Source organism: Pimephales promelas, chromosome 8, assembly GCF_988280905.1.
Source record: "Pimephales promelas chromosome 8, fPimPro1.hap1.1, whole genome shotgun sequence".
Classification (NCBI taxonomy): Eukaryota; Metazoa; Chordata; class Actinopteri; order Cypriniformes; family Leuciscidae; genus Pimephales; species Pimephales promelas.
The window spans coordinates 31,443,048-31,465,997 of record NC_142776.1 but is presented as its reverse complement, the minus strand read 5'-3'; the positions used below and the strand labels follow the sequence as shown (position 1 = coordinate 31,465,997).

The 22,950-nt window shown below is 38.2% G+C and overlaps 1 long non-coding RNA gene across 1 annotated transcript; it reads right to left on the bottom strand.

Annotated features, from left to right (window-relative positions):
* Positions 1-7,893: 7,893 nt before the first annotated feature.
* LOC120460934 (uncharacterized) lies at positions 7,894-9,722 on the bottom strand. The gene is made up of 3 exons (XR_005618053.2): positions 9,543-9,722; positions 9,240-9,407; positions 7,894-8,624 (listed from the first exon to the last, which is right to left on the bottom strand). It is a non-coding gene; the product is annotated as an uncharacterized LOC120460934 (long non-coding RNA).
* Positions 9,723-22,950: the final 13,228 nt, after the last annotated feature.

Here is a 22,950-nt window from a genome sequence, read left to right as displayed (position 1 = left end):
ATTAGAAGCAGCTCTGCCTTGGAGAGAGCTCTCCCTTCTCAGCTGACAATGTGAATTAGAAAGCCCAGCACCTCTGAGCCTCTGAACGCACACACATAAACCTGAGCTTTAGTGGGAACACCCCTGCATGCAGATCCATACAGTACGTGTCCGCTTCACTGACACTGTCAGAGCTCTCAACATCATAATCATGAACTAAACTCATGAAACTAAGAGGAGCTGGAGCATTTGAATATCACTTTACAATTCAAATGATTCAAAAGCAGATTTACAAAGAACAAAATCCAAACCAAAGTGAGCAAAGTCAACTATAGCAAGAAAACTTGTAATGAATCACTGTAGAATCTCTCTCACCTTAATATAAATGCTATTTCACAGAAGATTTCATATTTCTAATATCACTTATAGATGTTGTATATAATGTCTCCCAGTAAGTTGGGACTTTTTTCCCCATTAAATTCTGGTCATTAGTTTGGGTACCTCTTGCAACCTCCCAGTTATATTTTCTACTTTCAAGGCATCCTCAATTTGCCTCAGAAGACACTGATGAATTCTGACATGTTTATGTTTGTGGTTCAGTGTCAGGCAGGCAACATTTTTACCTCCACCTGACAGTGTTGCATCACTTGTCTTCCAAAAACACATCAGAGAATATTCCTTTGGGAGACACCGCTCCATCAAAAGATGGAACAACATTTCAGATGTTTGGAGGAAGTGAGTAATGCTCCCCTGCATCTCTGATACAGTACTGCTGATGCTCTGCTAAAAGAAATTGGCAAGAAAAATTAACGGCTTTCTATTTACACTGACAATCCCAGTGGAGTTTGGCAAGATTTGAGGGGTATCTGACATCATGAACAGGAAATCTTAATTTCATGCACTGATTGAGAGATGACAGCTGAAATCCTTTCAGACAAAGTACTCCAAGACAGTAGCATAGTGTCGGGCCAGAACCGTCCACATATAGTAGACGTGGAATCCACACGTACCACACGTGATGTGGCCCGGATCTGGGCCGACACCATGTTGCTGTCTGTGGCAGTACTGTGGTACAATGATGTTATCAGATGGTAGAACCTCTTTGGTACTTTATATTCTTTACACAAATGGGTCTTTTAAGAACTGATCACTGATTGGTTCTTTGCGGAACCAAATATGGTTCTTCTGTTGCATTACTGCAAAACACCCTTTTAAAAAAACTTTTTTTGTTGTTTACTGATTACCATGATAATCATTTTAACACATGTTATTTATATGGTACTTTAATATGGTAATACAATACTTACAAAAAATATGACCCTTACAAAAACAGTATTAGGTAACAATAAGGTCTTATTTGTTAAAAGGTGCAGTCTGTAAGAATGGTTGAAATAGGTACCGCAGTCCAAATTCAAAATATCGGAGATCTGTGTCCCCTGCCCCCTCATCCTCAGACTCGACGCTCAAGCAGGTTGCCAGTTTGAGGACACACAACATGAACGAGCGCAATTGACAACGAAAGCCGAGGAGACTTACACACTGTTTAAGTTGATGAGTGGATTTAACCACATTTTAATATGCTCGTTCATAAAGATTTTTAGTTGGATACCGAGGCTTTTTAGGTTGGGTAGAATCTGCAATCTCTGACCCAGTTTGTTTACTGGCTGCAATTCGCTGCGTTTCATGCCAACTGGCATCCCGGGGTGTCGAAATACTATTGGGTGAACTGGCAGTGGGCGAGATCACACAGACCAAAACAAAAACAGACATTTCAACATGGAACACACATTTCAAAGTAAAATAACTGTAGATGTGTTTTTCAGAGAAACGATGTGAACTCAGCATGTTTCCTAAATATCTGCAAACATATGCTATTTTTATCCTTTAGTATCAGCACTTTTGTCATTAGTTAATGCATAAATTGGCATGACGTACACTCACCTAAAGGATTAAAGAACACCTGTTCAATTTCTAATTAATGCAATTATCTAATCAACCAATCACATGGCAGTTGCTTCGATGCATTTAGGGGTGTGGTCTATGATACTATTAAAAATGACATGGTACTAAAATGTCATAAAAGTACTATGGTACTTCCAGAAATACTGTGGTAAACCTGATATAATTTCTGTATCATGGTACAACTACATTACTTTTTATAAATCCATGTTCAAATAAACAGGAAAAGGTCTAAAACAAAATCTCCAAAAACATGAACCATGCAGGTCTGAAAAAAAAATAGACATTCAAGCAGAAATCTGATGTAATTATTTACATATTTATTTGGTGGGGGGTTTGAGGATGAAAGGGCTGATTTCTCTCCCATCCTTGCTGCTTACTCCGTTGTTTAATTGCCCTTTGATCATGATGTCTTGAGATTTAAAATACCACAAAGATCCATCATGCAATGAGCCATGTGAGCGATACTTAATATTTCCATTGATGTGAGAGATTTAGATGACTTAAATTAATTATAAGCTTCATGTCATTTGAGAGCCTGTGATCATGCAGCTATTAATAAACAATAAACTACAACTATTTTAGAGGATTGTGCTTCAAAGTAGAAAATGTTGAAATCTACACCCCCAAAAGCTCATTTATCTCTTTTGGGGTTTGTTTTGAATTATGCCTTTATTATTTTTATATTTTTTTTAAATGCAAACATTCACAACCAAAAAATCCAGACAACAGACTCACTATCACAAAAACAAGGCTGTGTACCAATTGACATACTATCTGTCCTAAATGTGTGTTAGTGCAAAACAGTTTGTAGTATAAATACAAATTTAGACATTGCAGTATTGTGCATGTATGCAGATTAGGACACAACCAGTGTCTAAATGAGGTTAGATATGGTTCAAACACTTATACACTTGAGTAAATGTGGCGCAACATCAGAAGATGTCACATCAGGAGGTAATAGACCTTTGATATCAGCCTAAACCACAAAATGTGAATGAGGACATGACCCCGTGTTATATCATAAGCTTTGCGATCGATGACTCTGAATCGGAAAATATCTCTCAGTCAGAGATGCTGCTGCTTGTTTTCACATAATCCTTGCTTTTTGAAAGACTCCAAATTCATTTAGATTCAAACCTCCCTCTCCTTTTTCACAGCCCACTATCTTTCTCTCACTCAGTGTTTCTGGGACACAGTAGACAGCTCAGATAAATGACCTCGGCCATGGCATTGCTCCACGCATGCTGCATGCCAGTATAAACACAGACTTGTCATGCCAGCAAGTCAAGAATTTGATAGAAAATGGCCCTATTAGCTTCAGATGCTGATCCTGAATCCATGTTAGAAAACAAAAAATTATATACTGTATGTGACTTACCTAAGCCCAAAACTTAAAGAGCTGTTTAACTGTTGTGCGCTCAGATTACAAAATTAGGTTGCAAAAAATAATGATTAATAGTGAAATCTCATTATATTAAGACATCGCGATCAGTTTCTGAATCCAAAGCTTCCTGTGTTTAAGTGGAAATGACGACATTGCATCACTGAACTACTAAAATTACTTCTCCCAAATAACAATGTACAATAAACCACAAGAAACATCAGTTAAAGGGGGGTTGACTGCTTTTTTTTCTTTGCATGATTTTATTTATGGGGTGCAATATAAAATGTATTCATGGTTTTTCTTTTTTTAAAAGTCTTATTTTTCATAAACTTCCCCTTTATTGTCAGCCGCGCTCTCCTCTGTCCCCTAAACAACCGGTCGAGTCTATGAAAACACTCCCTCAGAAACAGGCAGTGGGCTCAGATTGGTTAGTTTGGCCCGGTGTGTTGTGATTGGCTAAACTGTTGCTCACGTTGTCCAGAAGATTAACGGCCATTACCTTTACGGGCGAAACGTGCATGTCATGAGGTCCGGTCCAGATGTAAATATGTGTCGAACTGCAGTATCAGTTTGAGGCAGAATCGGACCAAGAATGCCGCGATGAAGAGAGTCAAACAGAACCTGACCACAAACGGCTCTTAATAAACGTTTCTGAATGATAATTTGCTACATTTTTTAACTTTAGACACTTTTGTTTTACACAATTGCATCTGACTGGCAACAATAGCAACTGACTGGCTACTAATGTTAAACACAAACAGCGTTGGCAAGTTTACGTTCTTGATCAAATCGAAAATTACGTCATAAAGCATATATACATGAAAAATACATTTACAACATTAGTACTTGTTTGTACGCGTTTGTCGTAGACTCAAAATAGCATAACTAGTAGCTATGAAGCCAGCGCTGGCATTTGAAAAAAATAAAACACAAGGCTACGTCTGGAATATACGTGTAAATACATTCAAAATGATGAAGTCTTAGCCTACTTACAGGTTGTGGCCCAACAACTGCTGCCTCTGGTTTTAAAGTTGAAAGTGCATCATGTTTTAGTAACAGTTTCTTGTTGAATCCGGTGTTGAATTCATGGAGATTCTGGAAGCTGTCTTCCGTAAAATGCGCAGCACAGAGAGCTAGATTACGATCGTCATTTTCAGGAACATAATCAAACATAAATTGTATCCATTGTTGCCGAAGTAAAGCGTCCGTGGGAAACTCGAACACGGAAGACCTGACAGTTGGGTGAACATAACGCACTCGACTAGCCGCAGAAATATGCGCATGCCCTTTTTTTGCAAATTCCAGAGGGAGGGGTTGATGCAAATGTGTGGGTTAGTGACGTCTAAAACCCAGCTGTAGTCCCAATCGAGTCGTTTTTGTAGGCAATATACTTCCTGATTTTTAAGACGATATCTCTGCTTTCATTGAACTTTCAGCGCTGCAACTTTACAGATACTGTTCATGCACCAACAGCAACATTACACACGATTTAAAATTAAAAAAATGAAATCGCAATCAACCCCCCTTTTAATGTGACTTTACTAAGTACAACAAGTTCCTGGATATTTGGTGATCCTGGAATAACATTTCAATCAACCAATCAGATTTGAGGGACAATTTTACAGTTTAGGCTATGTCAAGTTTTGGCTTATACCCAGGGTTAGGTGCTTTTCTGTGTTTTCACTGATCATTTCCCTCTGATTTTTGGGAAAAGTTATGGGTAGGGATAGGACAAAATATTCAAACAAAAATTTTGTTCCAGAGGAACTTGTCTTACTTGGCAAAACCACAATGGCCAAGAAGGATCAATTTTAAAGTAGAAGAAATAAATCAGACCACTGCAAATTCAACCATTTCAGGTTTTATATTATCCTCTTATTTTATATTATCAGCATAATTGCATCACATTTTGCCTGTTGAAACAGTTTGGTGTTATATATATGCGTGTGTGCGTGTGTGCGCGTGTGGAATTAATTCATTGTCATAGTTACAGTGAGCACCCGGTCATACATTGGAGCTTTGGTTTACTGTGGTGGAAAAACAATTCCATTAGACTGAATTTAGTCGTTTTATTGTTTAGCTGTACTTTGTTTTACCAGTTATAAAATCTGCAAAATAATGAAACACACCATATAAATACAAATGTTGTTCAGAAGTTTGGGGTCGGTAAGATTTTTTTATGCTTACAGAGGCTGCTATTTTAATATATTTTAATGTATTTTCTTCCCTTTTGATGGCAAAGCTGAATTTTCAGCAGCTATTATCAAATGATCATTCAGAAATTGTGTTAAATGTTTTTTTTTGTTTGTTTGTTTCAGGATTTTTTTGATGATTTCAAATGAACAACATTTATTTGAAATAGAAATCTTTTGAAACAACGTAAATGTCTTAACTATCACTTTTAATTGTTTTATGTCCTTGCCAACTAGATCTGTAACAGAGAACATTGTGTGTTTGTTGATTCTAATTTCTCCATTACATGCTGTTTGAGTAGATAACTACCCACGTAGGCATTAGCACCAGTGACACTGAAAATCTTGAGTTGTTGCAATTCAAATGAGGTTTAATAAAGAGAAAAGAAGTGCAAGAATGTACAGTGCATGACATGTGCCTCACAGGCTCTGGTATGCCTTAATCTCATTACTTGAGATTACTTGGAGAAAAAAAAAAATGAAGTCTTGATTATTTTCATGTTGTCAAGCATATCCACCTCCAGTACTGGTGGCAGGCAGCCTGTTCATCTGTGTCTTTGACAGATTTAGTGTGCAGATAAGAAGGCAGCACTAGCTAATAAACGTCAACATGAATACCCAATATATCTTATTCACATCACAGTTAGAAAAGAGTAAAAGCATGCATTTGTAATACATAGACAAGCTGCTATATTTGTGCATATCACATCTCAGGTAATTAACCACCTAATGGCAGAATCACACAGGGAAAGAAAACATTAGCTCAGTTTGTTGTAATACAGTGGCGCAACCCTTGTGAAAATGTTTCTGTATTTATGCGACTATTTTATTGCAGGTTGATTTAAATGAATTTAATATGAGACACAAACACCTGTTTCATTACGTGCAATGTTTTTATTTACAATTCAATTGAACAAAAAAAGATGCTAACCCATTCAAAACTAAGTTTTGATTGGTAGCTATGCGGTTGCTAAGGTGCCTCAAGAGATGTTAGTGGGTTGCTATGCAGTTGCTAAGGTGTTATGATGCCATGTTCGAAACTGAATACTTCCCTATTACATGCGATATCATATCACAAACATTTATGTTAGATGCGATTAAACTCGATTAATCGATTTGACAGCACTAGTCCATGGTATTCGAAAAACAGTTTAATTCTAAGTGTGCATTCGATGGACACATTATTATTCTATGAGAACCCAGAGAGGAGTTATGAATGGCAGTGAACCAAGTCAACTGATGCAATAGGTCACATGACAGTGACAACATGGTGGATGTAGTTTGTCTGAACGCAGTCATAGATCTTTTCGCAAGGGTAAAGATGTAAATCCAATCGCTCTGAAAAATAACTAACCTCTTATCTTTGCAACAAGCCACATTATTTGAGGTATCTGTAGCATGACACCCAAGTTTCATTTTTCGGACTAGAGCTTTGTTTAATCCCTGGCTTAACAAGAAATGTTACATACATTCACATACGTAAATTCAAAATGGAAACTGGTACGCTTTTTGACCCTCTTGGGATTCCTTCAGATTTTTTATTTTTTTTCCACACGTTTCATCTATCACAGATAATTTTCTCACTCATGTCATCTCTTGTGTGGCTGTCAGTAAACACTGCTCCCACCTGGGAAAATTCAGAAATTTTTTTATGGCGAGACACTGAATTGCCTCCACTTACATCAGTCTTTCTATCCTTGAATGAGAGCACCTGAGAAAACGGTTATCATCTAGATTCTAGACTAACAGTTCATTCAAAATATTAGTCCTATTAATTCTTTTTTAATGTAATTTTGGCCTGAGAGTGGTGGTTATTCATGGAAAGAAGTCTTGAAAGGATTATTCATGAGTGTAATACGTTCTGCAGAGGCCAAGCAGACGCCTCAATCTCAGCCACACCATTCTTTGAGAACGTGTTCGTCTACCACCGGCTGCAATCTAACATACCGCACTTCTGAATTATTAACCACTCTGATGGGGAAAGAAAGACTTATGGTCAAGAATGAGGAATCCATAGTTGCCCATTGAAGCTGAACCCTGTCAAATATCGAATCTACAGTCTTGTTTTTGGAAGACAGCGGGCAATCATTTACATCTTTAAGCAACATTTTTATTGTGCCTGTAATTAAACACCAAGAAAATTCTCCAAATGTTTCAAAAGGCGGCACCATGATAACAGCAGATATTCGGTAAGTCTTAAATTATTCATTCTACACGCTCTCTTCCATCAAAGCCTTCGAAAGGATGCAACAAATAAGAAAGGAAAGAGCCTGGAATTGTCTCCCTTATAATAGTTCTGATGTGTGGCTCTTAATTGTTTGGGATTTCGAGCGGGGGATGAACTAGATTTTAAATGTTCATGGCACATTTCCCAGGTCCTCCGTTGATTTTTTTTTTTTCAGCCCATTGAAATGTACGTCTCTTCTTCAAGTTATTAATATTCCAAACAGCTTCCACAGTCCTGCATCTATTACTACTAGTGAGAAATTCACATCAGGAATCACACAGCTCACATTCTTTAATTTATTTGTACTATATTTTTTTTATTTTTTTTTTCAATAAATAAAAATGAACACCCTAACAAAAAAGAAGATTATTCAAATTAGTATACTTATTTTAAACTGGAAAATAAGAAAGTATACTTTCAGTATACATATTATATACTTCTCAGAAACATACTTAAAATTACACTTAGCTGTACTTGACTAAGAGAAAAGTCCAAGTACATTGACTCCAATATTTCCAAGCAGTTTTCTTCATAAGATGGAGTGCAACATGCATACCTACCAACGCTCCTTGCATAGACACTACAATCAGTTTCCTGAGGCATATCCTACAGTTTTCAAGAAATGGGTCACCCCCTTTACCCCCCCCAACTCTGATGAAAGCAAATAGAAAGACACTTGTGTACACTGAGGCATAATGTGTACATTGTCAAAACGGAGTGTAAAAAGTCTGCATCAGCCACTTCCCTAGATCTGCATCCTGGAAACTGACACAATGGGGCTGCAGTGCCATCACTCCTCTTAGAGCGCGTTTAATTAAAGCAGAAACACAGAAGGCGGCTTTGCCATTGTAACCAGCCCATCAGATTTCGACTACATCATCTGAGAAGAAACCAAAGAAAGTCTTCAACAAAGTGCTTTGACACTGCGCTGGCAATGAGATTTTTTGTAAGTTTTTTGTCAGTTAATGGGGAAAATGGCTGTTAGGAGAGACAAAATGGCTGCTTGATCTGTTTTCATTGATTTAGTGGCCGTTTACACAACACCGGTTTCAACTAAAACTTTGTATGCGTTTTGAACGTTTATTTACACAATATCAGCTATTTGAGGTCCTGAAAATGCAAACTCTTTGAAACTGGCTTTCAGAATGTACGTTTTTGAAAATAGCTTTGTTATAATCTCTAATCGCATTCCGTTTTCAGTCTTGAAAAGATTTTGAAGTCACTAAAGTTAACCATATAAGCATGAATCTTGATTTATAACTCTGTATAACGTTTACAAGGTTTGCTAACCCTTTTAAGCTTTCCAATACTCTAAATACAATGAAAATAAAAGGAAAAACACAGTTACAATGTTGTTGGTGCACTTGAATGTTTACACACATCGCACCCCGTTGCATGCCTGATTCGGAGCTTGAGTGCATAGTGGCCGAGACAATGAAGCTGGTCCCTTCGCTCCAGAGAGCAAACAAAAAGATCGTTTGAGTTAACTGGTTACCTCAATCTGGTTGCTAGTGTGCGTTGAAACAGATTCACATTCACCACACTGAAATGGTCCTGAGTCCCACGTGCTGCAATGTCTCCGTGCACAACAGGCCTGGGCGTCGGATTCTCACCATGTCACTGGACGACGCTCACCGACATCTCCAACCCGGGAAACGAAAGTCTGCGTTTTTATCAGGAGACAACACTCGGTTTAGCTAGCTACGCAGATGAGACAACAACAGTTTCAGTCTTGAAAGTATAAGATCCACAGCGTTGAACTCTGGCCGAGCCAAACGTGCAACGACAGCAAACTTACATAAAATAGTCCAAAGTTTTAATAAGTCACTTCCTTTGCGAAGAAATACGAGCAGTAGTTCTGATTACAGGACAGATTCTTGTTTTAAACACTCAAAGACATCGCTGAAACTGTGTCTTGAAACCCTCTCGAAATCTTTCTCGAACGTTCTCACTCCTCTCAAGAAATTTTTCGGTTTCCAATTCCCTCCCCTCCGCAAATCTGATTGGATCATAAACTTGTCAGTCTCTTAATTGACCAATTCACATCAACTCACAACCCAAAATGAGATTTGACACGTTTTTCACATTTACAACCAAACTCTAATATATGCATGAAAAAAACCAATACATATTCACCAAAGTTATTTCAAATTACAATAAAACAAAATAAACATTTTATCATAATTTCACCCTCAGTAAATATAGAAAATAACAAATATATACATCAGGGTTACACTTGGTTTAGGAAAAAAGTAAAAATGTCCCCCATATAGAACATTCTTCTAAAGGAAAGGTCTCAGTTTATGTTAGTAAAGCAAGGAAAATAAGAGAACGCAGGGTTGGGTTTTTTTTTTCAATGCAATGTTTTCACCCAAGGTAAAATAGAGCTGCTTTCTAAGGAAGCTGACCTATGGTGGTCTGGTGACCAGAAAGAAATTCTGCCTAGTCTCACTCACATTCATAATTTAATTCCTGATGCCCTTTTGCCACAAGACCTTTAAAATTAGATTATCCTCAGATAGGAATGCAATGTCCAGGGGGAGTTTGGAGGTATTTGCTCAAGTGTCGTATTTGCTCAAGTCTCTCTCTAACAAGCTTGATTCTCTCTTGCCTGTTGTCCTTGTCTGAAACAGATATATAAGTAGCCTATACGTAGATGCCCCACTCCATCTTGGAACGGTCAGTGTGTCGTCACTCGCAGCAAGAATCGATGATGCCACAACATTGCATAACTTCTGGTTGTGAAACCATTGAGATTATTCGTGAAGAAAGGGGGATAACCTTTCACATTAGAGAATGTTTTGGTTTGTATTTGTATTAACTATAAATTACAGGTTTTTACTAGCGCTTACTTGGAGTCAATTAGACATTAATCTTTTTAATGTCGTGTTAGCTGACACCTTTGTCCTGTTGTATTGTGTTAGTTTAGCATAATCACCTGCTCAAGTGTCCATGGTTGTAGACACTCAGTCAACTAATGTTCACTGACCGGCTTTGATCAATATGTAATATGTGTCTGAAATTGTATTTGAGAGATATCCTTTTCCACAGTCACTGTTCTCAAGCACTCAGGAAAAAAATACCAGTCACAGGGTTCCCGGATCCCTCTGGAGGCCTGGCCTGGGACTCAGCGTGTCCACCACAGTAAAACGGTCTGCAGATTTTCAGACATTATGGAGCAAACACATTAACAAAATATTTATTTGGCTAAACTTAAGTATAGTGGTTGCACACAAGGTAAATTGGGTTTAATACTAAATTACACACAGTACACACAGTAACAGTAACAGTAACGATTTTCGTTTCATTTTAGACTTGCAGACATGCACATTATTGCCACCTCATGTTCTTCTAAATGATAAAACTAAATGATTTTCTCTTTTGTGTGGAGCAAACTTTTTGTTTTCTCAGATCCCAAACATGACAATATCCTTGAAAAAGACCTATCTGATAGAATAGTAAAATAAATGTGTGCACAATTTTATCTGCAAAACATTTACTTTAAGTGGAAAATGTATCTTTTTGTTTTACCATATTGGTCAATAGAATCATAATTTGTGAATAATCAGGATTTCAAGTGTTTAGAAAGAAGAAGAATGAAATGGTAAATGTCAAACATGCAACATTTGATTATTATTATACTTTTCTGCAGACTTATACGGGCTTGGAATAACACAAGTGTGAGTAAATTATGACAGAATTAGCCATCCCTTAATACACATTGCATCAAGAAAATGGCTTTCTCTTCATTTACCACAATCATCATGACCACATAACGGCGAGTCAACTCTTTTTTTTATTCCGTAATAAGTAATCAAAGAAGCCAGAATGTTTCTCTGACAGCACGCGGGTAATACTTCAAAACAACAGGCTCTGTCAGCTTTGAGAATGGCACTTTGAATTAAAGTCCAACTTAATCAGACAGAAATGAGCAGCTGGATCAAAAAGGCATGAAATGCAAAGCTTTTGTTACCAATTTCCCCCGCCCCAGGGTACACACGCTGAAGTGGAGGTAGTCAAATTAGACAGTAAATTGCACACTGAATTGATGCATATTTTGAGTCTGGTTATATAAAAAATAGTAATAATAATAATAAAAAAAAAACATGCCTTCATCAGAAGAGCATCATGAAATCTGCCAAACTCTAACAAGGCCTGACAATGCCATCCACTTCTGTCTATAGTGTCTGGTTCATAAGATGTGCCATTATGCACCAAGGGATCTAAAATGAATGTACAGAAAGCGTACTTGCTTATGGATGTGTAATTGCATGTGTCATTGCTGCTAGGATCATTAGTGAAAAGGTGACATAATGCACAGATTTATATGTGCAACAGCATGGCTCGCTATAGTAAACAGCATAACTCGCAATTACCCTGCATTGAAAAGCATTGGATTTTTTCGCCACTAAAATGTCTGCCATCCTTTGAGGAGTGTGATTTGTGTCTTACTTAAAGACGTGCTAATGGTTTCCACCGTCTATGAAGTCCAGTTGAATCATCACCGCCTTATGCTCAAATCAATATCAGACCGAGGCCTTTTTTCTCGCACCTGCTGATTTGAGACGGCCTTAATTGCTGAAAGCTATTCAATTGATAAGGAATCACTCCCATTAGTGTGCAGCTCATTAACTCACAACTAATTAAAGGGGTGAAATGAGACACAGAACTGGCTAATTAATTGAGCTAGGCTGCTTATATCCAAACACCATTGTAGAAGTGATTGTCGTTTCAACAAAGTTAGATCTACTGTATACACATTCTGAAATGAGGCTGGCTGCGTAACCAAGAGAAAAAAAAGTGCTTTTCATCAGATTAATTAGTTAAATATCTATTTTTTCTTTCAAACACACACTTTAACAAGGTCTATCAGCAGAGACATGGCAATGACATCCTTAAACAGCCTTATGTTGTTTCAAACCCAACATGACAACTCTCTGAATAGTTTAGCATGTTATTGTTAATGGCAATTAATTTAATAGTCTTGGCGGACTAGATCTGCTACGGACTGACAGACAAGTACGGACGTGCTACTGCTGAAAGATACGAGTCATGCTGCAGTGAGCAAAGTCTTTGATCGTTATTACATCTCTTCTGCTTTTTCAGTTTCTCACACCATGTTTTAAAATGCCTTGTCAAATTAAAAGTTCAACTTTTCCATTTTGTTTACGTTTTAAAAGCACACGCGTGTTCCTTAATTTAGCTTACAACAGTTTTAAAGTTACAATAGGCTATACATAGTACGCCTATAGGCTAAATGTCTATGGGAATGCAAGTCGACAATTTTCAATAAACCGTTATTGATTCAAAGAGCTGATAAGGTGATGATAAAGTTGTTAAGCAAAAATGTAAAAGTAAATGCTCAGTAATACCTTTGGCTTATTTCAAATATTACATATTGCACACTTTATCTTTAATAACAAATGCACATTAATAAACAAATATTACTTAGCTATACTTCAATATTGTATAATGTATTTTGAAAGTATATTTCAACTTCATTGTTACATTGATCATTACAATGATCATTTTCAGTACACAGTTAAAATATACCTAAAATATATTTAAGTAAAGTGCAAATGAATACACTTAAATAAACTTGAATTTTAATTTTCAAAATATATCTTTATAAAATATAAAGTACAATTATTTTAAAGTGTGTTAAGCTTTGTATTGTAAAAGTAGGTTAAAGCATGACGCTATTAATTTTAATATATTTAAAGACATTAAAAAATATATTTGCAACGTAATATATTTCAAATTAAATAAATTATTTTTTTTAATATAAAGTATTATTTATTCTTAGCACCCCCTTCGAACTGTTAAGTCCCCCCTTAGCATCCCCAGAAAAAATTCATTCATTTATGATTGTTAATGGAATCATAAATGAATCACTATCATTATTTGGAACCAAAATAATTCCCTAAAAAATTATCTTCCCTAAATTAAATTCCTTACTATTCCTGTTCCTATTTATTGTCCAAATCCTTTTCAAAATGGCAAAAAAAAACAAAAACAAAAAAACAACAACAAATTAATAAAATAAAGAAGCATATGCTGTTTCCCTATCCTCAGACACAAAATACATGCAGTGCAATTACACTGCAGGAAAGTCATATCTGGGTGCTGCTGTGAGGATTATAATGACAGTCATTTTATAAATATTAGTGCTGGTGCATATTTTCAGCTTGGCTGGTTCCATTCATTCAGATGACAAACATGAACAGACTCCCTTGTTTTGGAGGCAAAAAGCTATGCCTGCTTTATCACAAAAACTTTTTTTTTCAGAAATGAATGTTATACAGCTAAAACATGCAAATGAAAATAAAAGATAAAATGTATGCATGATATGATGGAAAATAGTTATTCTAGATACATTCTCTGCAAATTACTTCTTTAGTCAGATTTAATATGGTAATTACTAGGGTCAAATGATCTAGCTCTGTGCAATGTCATTGGTCCAAAATCTTCTCCAACATTAAAAGGTTAGTTCACCTACTCACCATCATGTCATTCCAAACTCAAATGAACTCAAATGAAGATCTCTTTGATTAAATCTGAGAGCCTTCCGTCCCTCCATTGACAGCTACGCTGACACTTTGACGCTTCAAAGAGTTCATAAAAAAAGATCGCAATACTAATCCATGACCTGAAAGTTTTAGTCCAAATACTCTTTGTGATATCAGATTGAATTTAAGCTTTTATTCACAAATAAACATTCATCAACATCAGAGGTAAACGGAAGCTCAAGCATGTTCGCTTGACGTGTTGAAGAACCAATGAGGTTCATTCTTGTGCAATGCAACACGTTTACTTCCTTGAGGTTTGTTCACGCATGTCAAAAACATTTGGTTGAGCTTCTGTTTATGTTTGCTGATCAATCTTTATGTGCGAATAAAAGCCTAAATTAAATATGGTCATCTTTAAAGCGATCGTGTCTCTTCAGAAAATTTGGACTAAACCTCTCGATTCATAGGGATTAGTTTTACAATCTCATTATGAGCTTTTTGAAGTGTCGAAGTGGCAGTTGTGTAGCTGCCAACGGGGGAACAAAACTCTCTGAGATTTCCTTAAAAAATATCTTCATTTGTGTTCCGAAGATGAACGAAAATCTTGCGGCTTTGGATCGAAATGAAGGTGAGTTATTAATGATAGAATTTGAGAGAACTCAAATGAAGCAAAAATTGCACATGTATACAGTCCATAGAAGGGGAATGGCACTGCAAGCTCTTCGAACCGGGTTTACAGTGAAACTGGCTTCATGTGAAGGGAGCCCACAGGAATCAGCGGTTCAACACATAGGGTAGTTCTCTAGCGAACATGATAGGTGTCGCCCAGCCCCCAACTCTATTTAACATCTGTTTAGTGAGGCGGTCTGTGCCAACGCCTAGGAGGGAGCAATACTCTCACTTAGGAGAAGCTCACCACCCAGGAAAAACTTTCTCACCAAGATAAAGGCAACTACATGAAGTGGGCCAACCTCTGCTTGAGAACAGCCTTCCCTTAGTCTCTGAAATAGACAAGGGCTGGTCTGAGGTCCAGGCTTTGCATTCTGTGCATGTATAACCGCAATGGAGCAGTCGGAACAGACAAAAGCCAGGGCTGGGTCTGCCTCCTCTGGGGCACCATTTGCAGGCTCACCACCTGGTCCTGTAGGGGAGGTAGGAACTTTGGGCAAATATCCAGGCCAGGTCTCAGATTTCGTGAGAGCTAGCCGGCCCAAACTCCAGGCACGATTCGCTGACCGAAATGCAAGCAAGTCCCTACACTCTATTAGAGACCAAGCAAGCAGGAAAACTGTTCTGACATTCAGTCCTGACTTTCAGACTCACTGTCTGAAGAGGCTCAGGGGAGGTCTCTAAAGTGCAGAAGCACCAGAGATAATCCAAAGAGGGTAAAGAGGCGGATTTTTAGGATCTCCTCATAGAGAGAAGATTCTATTCAACAAATAGATTCCACTTCTAAGGTGGAGCAAACCTCATTTGAGAGGGTGCTCAACAGAACTGAGGGTCTCTAAGGCAAAACCTTGCATGGTAATCAGAACCTCGCCGTCCCTTTCTTTTTAGAACCAGAACTGGAAACTCTCCAGGGTGTGAACACGGGTGCCTCATGCCCTGTCTCTGAGAAAGTGTTGAGTGGAATGAGTCAGGAAGGGCTGTCGAGAGTAGAGAGGTCTGATTGGGCCAATAAGGGGCAACTAGCAAGATCTGCTCCATCTCCTCCCTGTTGGGCGCAGTTCTCCGCCGCGTCGCAGACCAGCCCAACCTGGGAAATTGGGAGACCAGGAACTGAAGCTTGTCTGCATCCGCCATATCAACCAGGTTGAGCAAACGATGGCACTCCTGAACCACTAAGGTGGACATCGCCAGAATGATCGTGCACACCACAACACAACACTCATACCCCGGAGGGTGAGGTTGGATGCACTGCAGTGCTCATCTATTCTGGGCAACCCTTATGCATGTCTATGAGTGCCCTAGCCTAATACACCTGTAGCAGTGTCATGGAACGCAAAGAGGAGGCAGCTTGCCCACAGACTTTGTAAGCTCTGCCCGTCGGAATGGACAAGAACTCACAGGCCTTATGGGGGAGACGAGGATCCATCCAAAAGGCAGTGACTGCCAGACACAGGTACACCTGTGTCGCGACAGATCAATCCATTGGATGGATAGCCTCACAACCCTTCATCACTCCTCCATCAAGGGTAGTGTGGGGAAAAAAGCTATTCAGGCAGTTTCTGGCAGAGAAAGGTGCTGTCCACAAACTGGTAAGCTCTCCATGCACTTCGGGAATGAAAGGTACAGGGGCGGCGAGCTGAGAACCAGCGCAGCCTGCACCGAGAAACCAATCCTCCAACCCGAGACTGAGTGGGACATGGTGGAGGATTCCACTCGAGCCTGGCAGCCTCGGGAGCCCGTTTTCAGCATAGCTGACATTTATGGATGTGCAACTTTGGGCAACTTTACACTGCCAGAGTGAGAGAACGCAGCCGAGTCATCAACTCCAGAAGCCAGCTCACCCTCCAATGCTGCATGTCATCTTATCCTCTGGGGAAAGCCTAATTGAAACGGCTGATAGGTCCATTACAGAGGGACCAGCATGTTCAACAGGAAATCCATCGACACCCATCCCACACGTTACCCGGGGGTGGGGCATGGTAATGGGGACTTGTGCTTCACGGACAAAGGCAAGTCTCGATTATAACACCGCAACAGTCATATTCCCACAATGGAAACATGAACCGCTCACAAAAGTGCCGGAGACCACAGGGGGCAACACTGAACAGTGAATTGAAACAGTGAAGCACTCACTTTTCTGCCCTCTAACCAGCCGTCAACAAACACAAACATTTAGAAATTTGTTGCCGTTCAAATAGCAGTTGAGAGCTCAAAGCTTGTGATCACCACTGCACTCACGCTGTAGAAACCACCAGCATTGGGAAAGTCTTCCAGAAGAACACCGACACACTCGCTCGTTGTAAACAACAACACTCTTCAGAGACACTAAATGATTGGCTCCGAAGCGAAAGGCAACCAGTGCGTGCATCCACTTCCATATTTATACCTGCGCCGTGAGGGCGGAGTTTGCGATGCAAGTCACGCACGCCAAATTCCATTGGCTCGTTCAATAGTACTCGAAGGTGACTGGCTCCTTGGTGTGATCCCATTCAGTCAATGTCGACTACATCTGACGTTCTTGACTGAAAGGGAACTGCATGTCTCATTGCACCTAGTAATAGTTTCTTGTTGATGTTTTACAAAAAAAATATATTTATATATATATCGATTAAGACTGGGAAACTTGGACACAATGTCCTTTTTTGTCCACAAACTGAGTAAAGCAGTCTGGTAAACAGTGCAGAATGCAATTCATTGTGCATTTAGGTCAACTTATTATTGTTTTTCTTTTTTCAATTTTTCTCTCCAAAGGTTGTGTCAATAATTTAATGACAAATGCTGCTTTTCATGTCGAAAAATGACCCACTGAATTATTTACAATGAGTTCTGAGATTTAACTCCAAGGCCTCACAGTGGCATTTTTTATCCCTCTGTTTCTCTCGGTGCTGCGGGTGTTTTCATGCCTCCCTTTCCCTCCTTTTCCCCTTGAGGATGTTTCATCCTCAGTTAATCAGCTCTTTTTTCTCCTCATGAAAAATTTGTGAACAGATGTCCGTTAGAAAAAAAAGAGCTGAGAGGCAAAGAGAGAGAATTGAAGATAAAAAAATGAAATAAATAAAACAAAAAATGAAGTCCTGAACTGTGGTTCCATGAATACACATGCCAGCTCAGCTATTTTTAGGTGCTGGTATTGAGCCAGGGGACGTGAGCTGTGGCAGCCAAGGTGGCACGGACAGAGAGCAAGAGAGAGAGAGAGAGAGAGACATTCATGAGAGCTGTTCCTTATTAGGGAGTTGGAGATTACTCCTGGTACTTTTTACTGCAGCCCATCACCTCTGCAGCCCTGGAGGCTGCACTCATTTACAGAGTTCAGACGTAAAGGACAGCAAGCTGAGAGAGTAAACACATAAACAGACCTGCACTCTCCCTCCCTCGCTCCTTCTGTGAGATACCGCATGGCGCTTCCTTTACCCACAGCAACTAATGCCCTTCTGTGTACGAAAAAAAAGAAAAAAACATCCATACTGCCTGGAGTCTCTTTGTCTAAAGCTTCTACTGTCACAGATTGTGTTTTTTTTTTGTTTTTGTTTTTTTTCTGGCACACTGTATGACAGTTAGGAACTGAATGTTTTTGGGGATTAATATAATAAATACCCATACGAGAACTGATGTTGAGGTGAGAACTAGTTGTCATACATGTTACACTAACTTTTTCAAGTTAAAATCTGCCTTTAGCTGGTCCTTGCCGAATAACAGCTAGTGAGCTTTATTATCACTAGCAAGAAAATGGCACATTTGTCTAATTGTTTTTTTTTTTTGTGGTTTTTTTCTTAAATTTTTTGTTACTGAGATGCAGACGTTGTGACAACTAGCCCCGGTCTCACTTGTATAGGTCATATCTGCCCCCCAATAGATGTAGGCCAAATGCAACTTCCCTGCAATCTGGTACTAATCTGACCTTTCCCACCATGCAAACTTGCCTTTTTTCTGTATGTCTATCCCTGCACAGATTCCCAAGCATCGCTTGTGTTTATTTCTCTGCGGTTTTGGCCGACATTTTAACTTATCTCATTAAAATATGGGAGACTGACATTTTTACAGGAAACAGGCAGGCATCCTTCTGGCGATTCCCACATGAAGAAGTAAGAAACGCACACACAAGCATACACACAAATCCCCGGCTCTTGAGACACGCAGGCGCTCGGATGTTTATGCGATAACGACGAACTAGCTCGGTATTTCAACACACACCACTGGATTTGCAATCCTCTCTCTCTCTCTCTCTCTCTCTCTCTCTCTCTCTCTCTCTCTCTCTCTCTCGAGATGAGATTATATCTGTCTGGATGTGTGCAAGCGCCTGTGTGTGTCAAGGGGCGGGATAATGTTGATGAAGGTGGCCAGAGCTGTGTACTCGCATGTTATTTGTGTTACGGGTTCAAGCCCTGACAAGACATGTCAAATCATATTGTGTCTAATGAGACACCAGCGAGCATCGGGAGATCAGTTCTCTCTCCCTCACCAGTCATCCATCGCATCAGCCCCAAACTCCCACCCCCCATCATGACAGAATGTCGATCCTTTGGGAAGACCTTCTGGTCATTAAAGTATATGGGTGGATGGACATTATTCACAGAGCATAACTGTGTTCCAACTTAACAAGATAACATCGAGCCTCTTGAAGGGTGAATTTCCCAGTAGGCAAGTTCTTAGTCACTGACTTGCACTAATTGATCTTAACAAGTGATAATGTTTAGTTTTATGTTATTTATTCTAAATGACAGGCGTCATTAGTCATTCCCACAGACTGTGGCTTGACAGTTGTTCAATACGAAGTCTCTCGAACCAGCTGTTACCTTCTGAATAACTTCTTATCTTCTGCCTAGATGTTAGCTGAAATGTAAATTGTCAGTTTTGAAAACTGTAATTCCTAGAAAAGACATATTTCTATGCTGCAAGGCATCTCAAAGCAAAAATAAATTAGATATGATAAGCACAACTTGTCTCACTTGAGGAAACTAAATCCAAAAATGATGAATGTTAAAGAGCCCCTATCATAGCATTTGAAATGTACCTATTTTTTGTTTTAGAAGTTCCCAAAAACAGTTCAATGTGCATGCAAGGATAAAAAACACTTTAAAAAACGCAGTTGTTGGGATCGGCCAATGACCTGTCTACGTCACGATGTAACAGCTAATGACTCGTTTCAAAAACAATTCATTTCATAGACTCAGAGTTGACTCTCACTTTTGAAATAACTTTATATTAGAGCTATATTTCACACTACATGAACAGTCATTTTCAAAAATCCATGATAGGTGCTCTTTAAGACATTTTAATTGTCAAATCACAGAGTTTATTAGCCAAAAATTCAAATTCTGTTATTTACTCATCCAAATGTCATCCCAAAGCTGCATGCCTTTCTTCTGTTGTACATAAAAGGTGAGATGTTTTGAAAAATTCAATAAGCATTCTATGGCCAAAAATGTTAGATTTATTTGATTAAAAATGCAGTAAAAAAGATTTAAATTAACTGTTTTTCTATTTTAAAATGTAATTTATTCCTGTGAATTTTCAGCATCATACTCAATCTAGTGTTCATGGATAATCATTAATCATTAATATGTTGATTTGGTGCTCAGAAAACATGATCTTAGGATTCTCATATTATCAATGTTGAAAACAATTGCTGCATAACATTTTTGTGGACAGCGAAATACATTTTTTACAATACAGAATTGTTTTTGTATTGAAAAAACAAAAAAAACATATTTATTTCTTTAAAAGAAATCTTACTGACCTCAAGTTTTTTAATGATAGTACACCTATATTTCTTAAAAAAAAACATAAAAATATATTAAATTCTGTAAATATCTTTTTAAAAAGTCTTTATGTGGAGAACAAACAGATATTATATTAACTGAAAATCTAATTTTTACTATCTTGGTATAAAATGTTTCATGTAGCAGGTAAGACAACCAATGCTTTTTGGCATTTTTGACTTCAAAACAATATGGATTCATGTGGTATACATCCAAAAATGAATGAGATCTGAAATTAAAGAAAAAAACATTGTCAGTGAATCAATTGAGGTGAGAAATAGATCATAGAACATTCATTTTTCTATAAACCGAGCCTTTAAATTACATGAACATCTTCTTTACAGATAAAACATTGAAAGAAAAACTATGCTTCATTCGGACACCACACTATTTCAAGCCCAGGTTCTTTAATAGCTCTTGAGGTGATTTGTAATGGACTTGAGTACACACTCAGCATTCAGAAACACCTTAGAGACAGAATGAAAGAGCATGGGGTTGGATACCAAATGCATTTTGTGCTTGAGCCACAAGCTCGTCTGGGGAGCTGTCTACTTTTGTCAACATTTCCCAGTGAACTGTCCCTTGAAATGATCTAAAGGTATATTTGCACAATACTGTCATGTGAAGTACGATAAGACGTCATCAAGGTCCTCCAAGTCCTCGGTGCACAACCTTACATCCGCGTCTCACACACATAGCCATAACACACAGTGACATTTATAATGCAGTCATGCTTTAGAAAAAAGTAAGCAGTTTGAACTCCTTTCAGATCTACTGTTTCATGCTCATTCTGCAGAAATATTGCTTTGACCCAAAGCCGGCTCCTTTCAAGCAGAACATCAATTAATTAAAATAGGCAAATTCTATAATTTGTTGCAGTAATTATTATGTTTCTAGCATGTTATATGTTAGGCAACAGTTCTCCTAACCCCAATTGATGGAGTGTGTAGCTTTTTATTTCTTAAACAAAAATGATGGAAATAAATGTTGTGACTAACAGTGTCATACGTCAACATCCACCTTTTTAGGGTACCCTTAAACGTCGGTTGGATGACGATACCGGGGTCTGACCCTGTTGAATTTCATTGTGGACAAAAAACAGAGACCTTCTTCAAGATATCTCCTTTTATGTTACACAAAAAAAAAAAAAGTCAGAAACGTTTGGAATGACATGAGGTCAAGTAAATGATGGGCATTTTTTATTTTATTTTGGGGGTGAATAATTCCTTTAAGCTAGAGCATTGTTGTAAATCGTATTAAACAGCCAGTTGGGGACTTTCCAGCAGGGTGCTGTTTCTTCCCTCTTTTTATCAAACATTAGGAAGATTCCCTCCTCTTCTCATCATCCTTTCCATTCTCTTTCAAACACCAGGCATATTCACTTTCTTGTTCTCCTCCTCACCCTATGCCTTGGGGAACCCAGCTGTGTCGGTGGAATTGAGACCTCCTTGCTCACTGAGACACTGCTCACCTTGCGCTAGACACTCGTCTCCTTAATTGGCCTCATTGATGATATGAGGTAAACAACACTGCACACACAAAACCCCAAACATGTACCTGCTTCTCCACTTAAACGAGCAGTTCTGTCATTATTTGGAACCAAGAGCTGTTATTTATTTTTTTTCTGTTGAACAAACAAACAAAAATCTCTGAAATTGTATATACTGAGGGCTGTCAAGCTCCAAAATGGACAAAAGAGTACCACAGAAGCAATATAAAGTAGTCAAAATGACTTGTGCTCTACATTTGGAGCCATTTGATATTATATGGTAGCTTTGAGTGATGAAGAGACCTCAACTGTGACTTTCAAATTGAATTAGGTGCCCACAGTGTGGAACAGCCACACCATTTTTTTTTTTTACTTTAAATAACTCATGTGACACAATCTCCCTATAGTGGACTTCATACAGAACAGTGAATTGAAAGACCTCAAATCATGCCATCATTTACATCTCCATTTCATTCCAAACCTCTACAACTTTGTTCTTTTAAACACAAAAGATGATATTTTGAGAACATTTTTTCCTCCAGACAGTGAAAGTCAATGGGCACCAATGAGGTTTACCACTATTCTTCAAAATATCCACATTTGTGTTCTGCAGAAGAAAGAAAGAATGTTTTCGGATCTGTTTTTCACAGAAAACTATGTAAAGATTTTTAAATAATTTTTAAATTTTTAATAATGTTTATTACAAATACATTTTCATCAAAAACCGAGGGGTTTTTAAAGGAGTAGTTCACTTATGAAAAAAAAACTTTTGCTGATAAT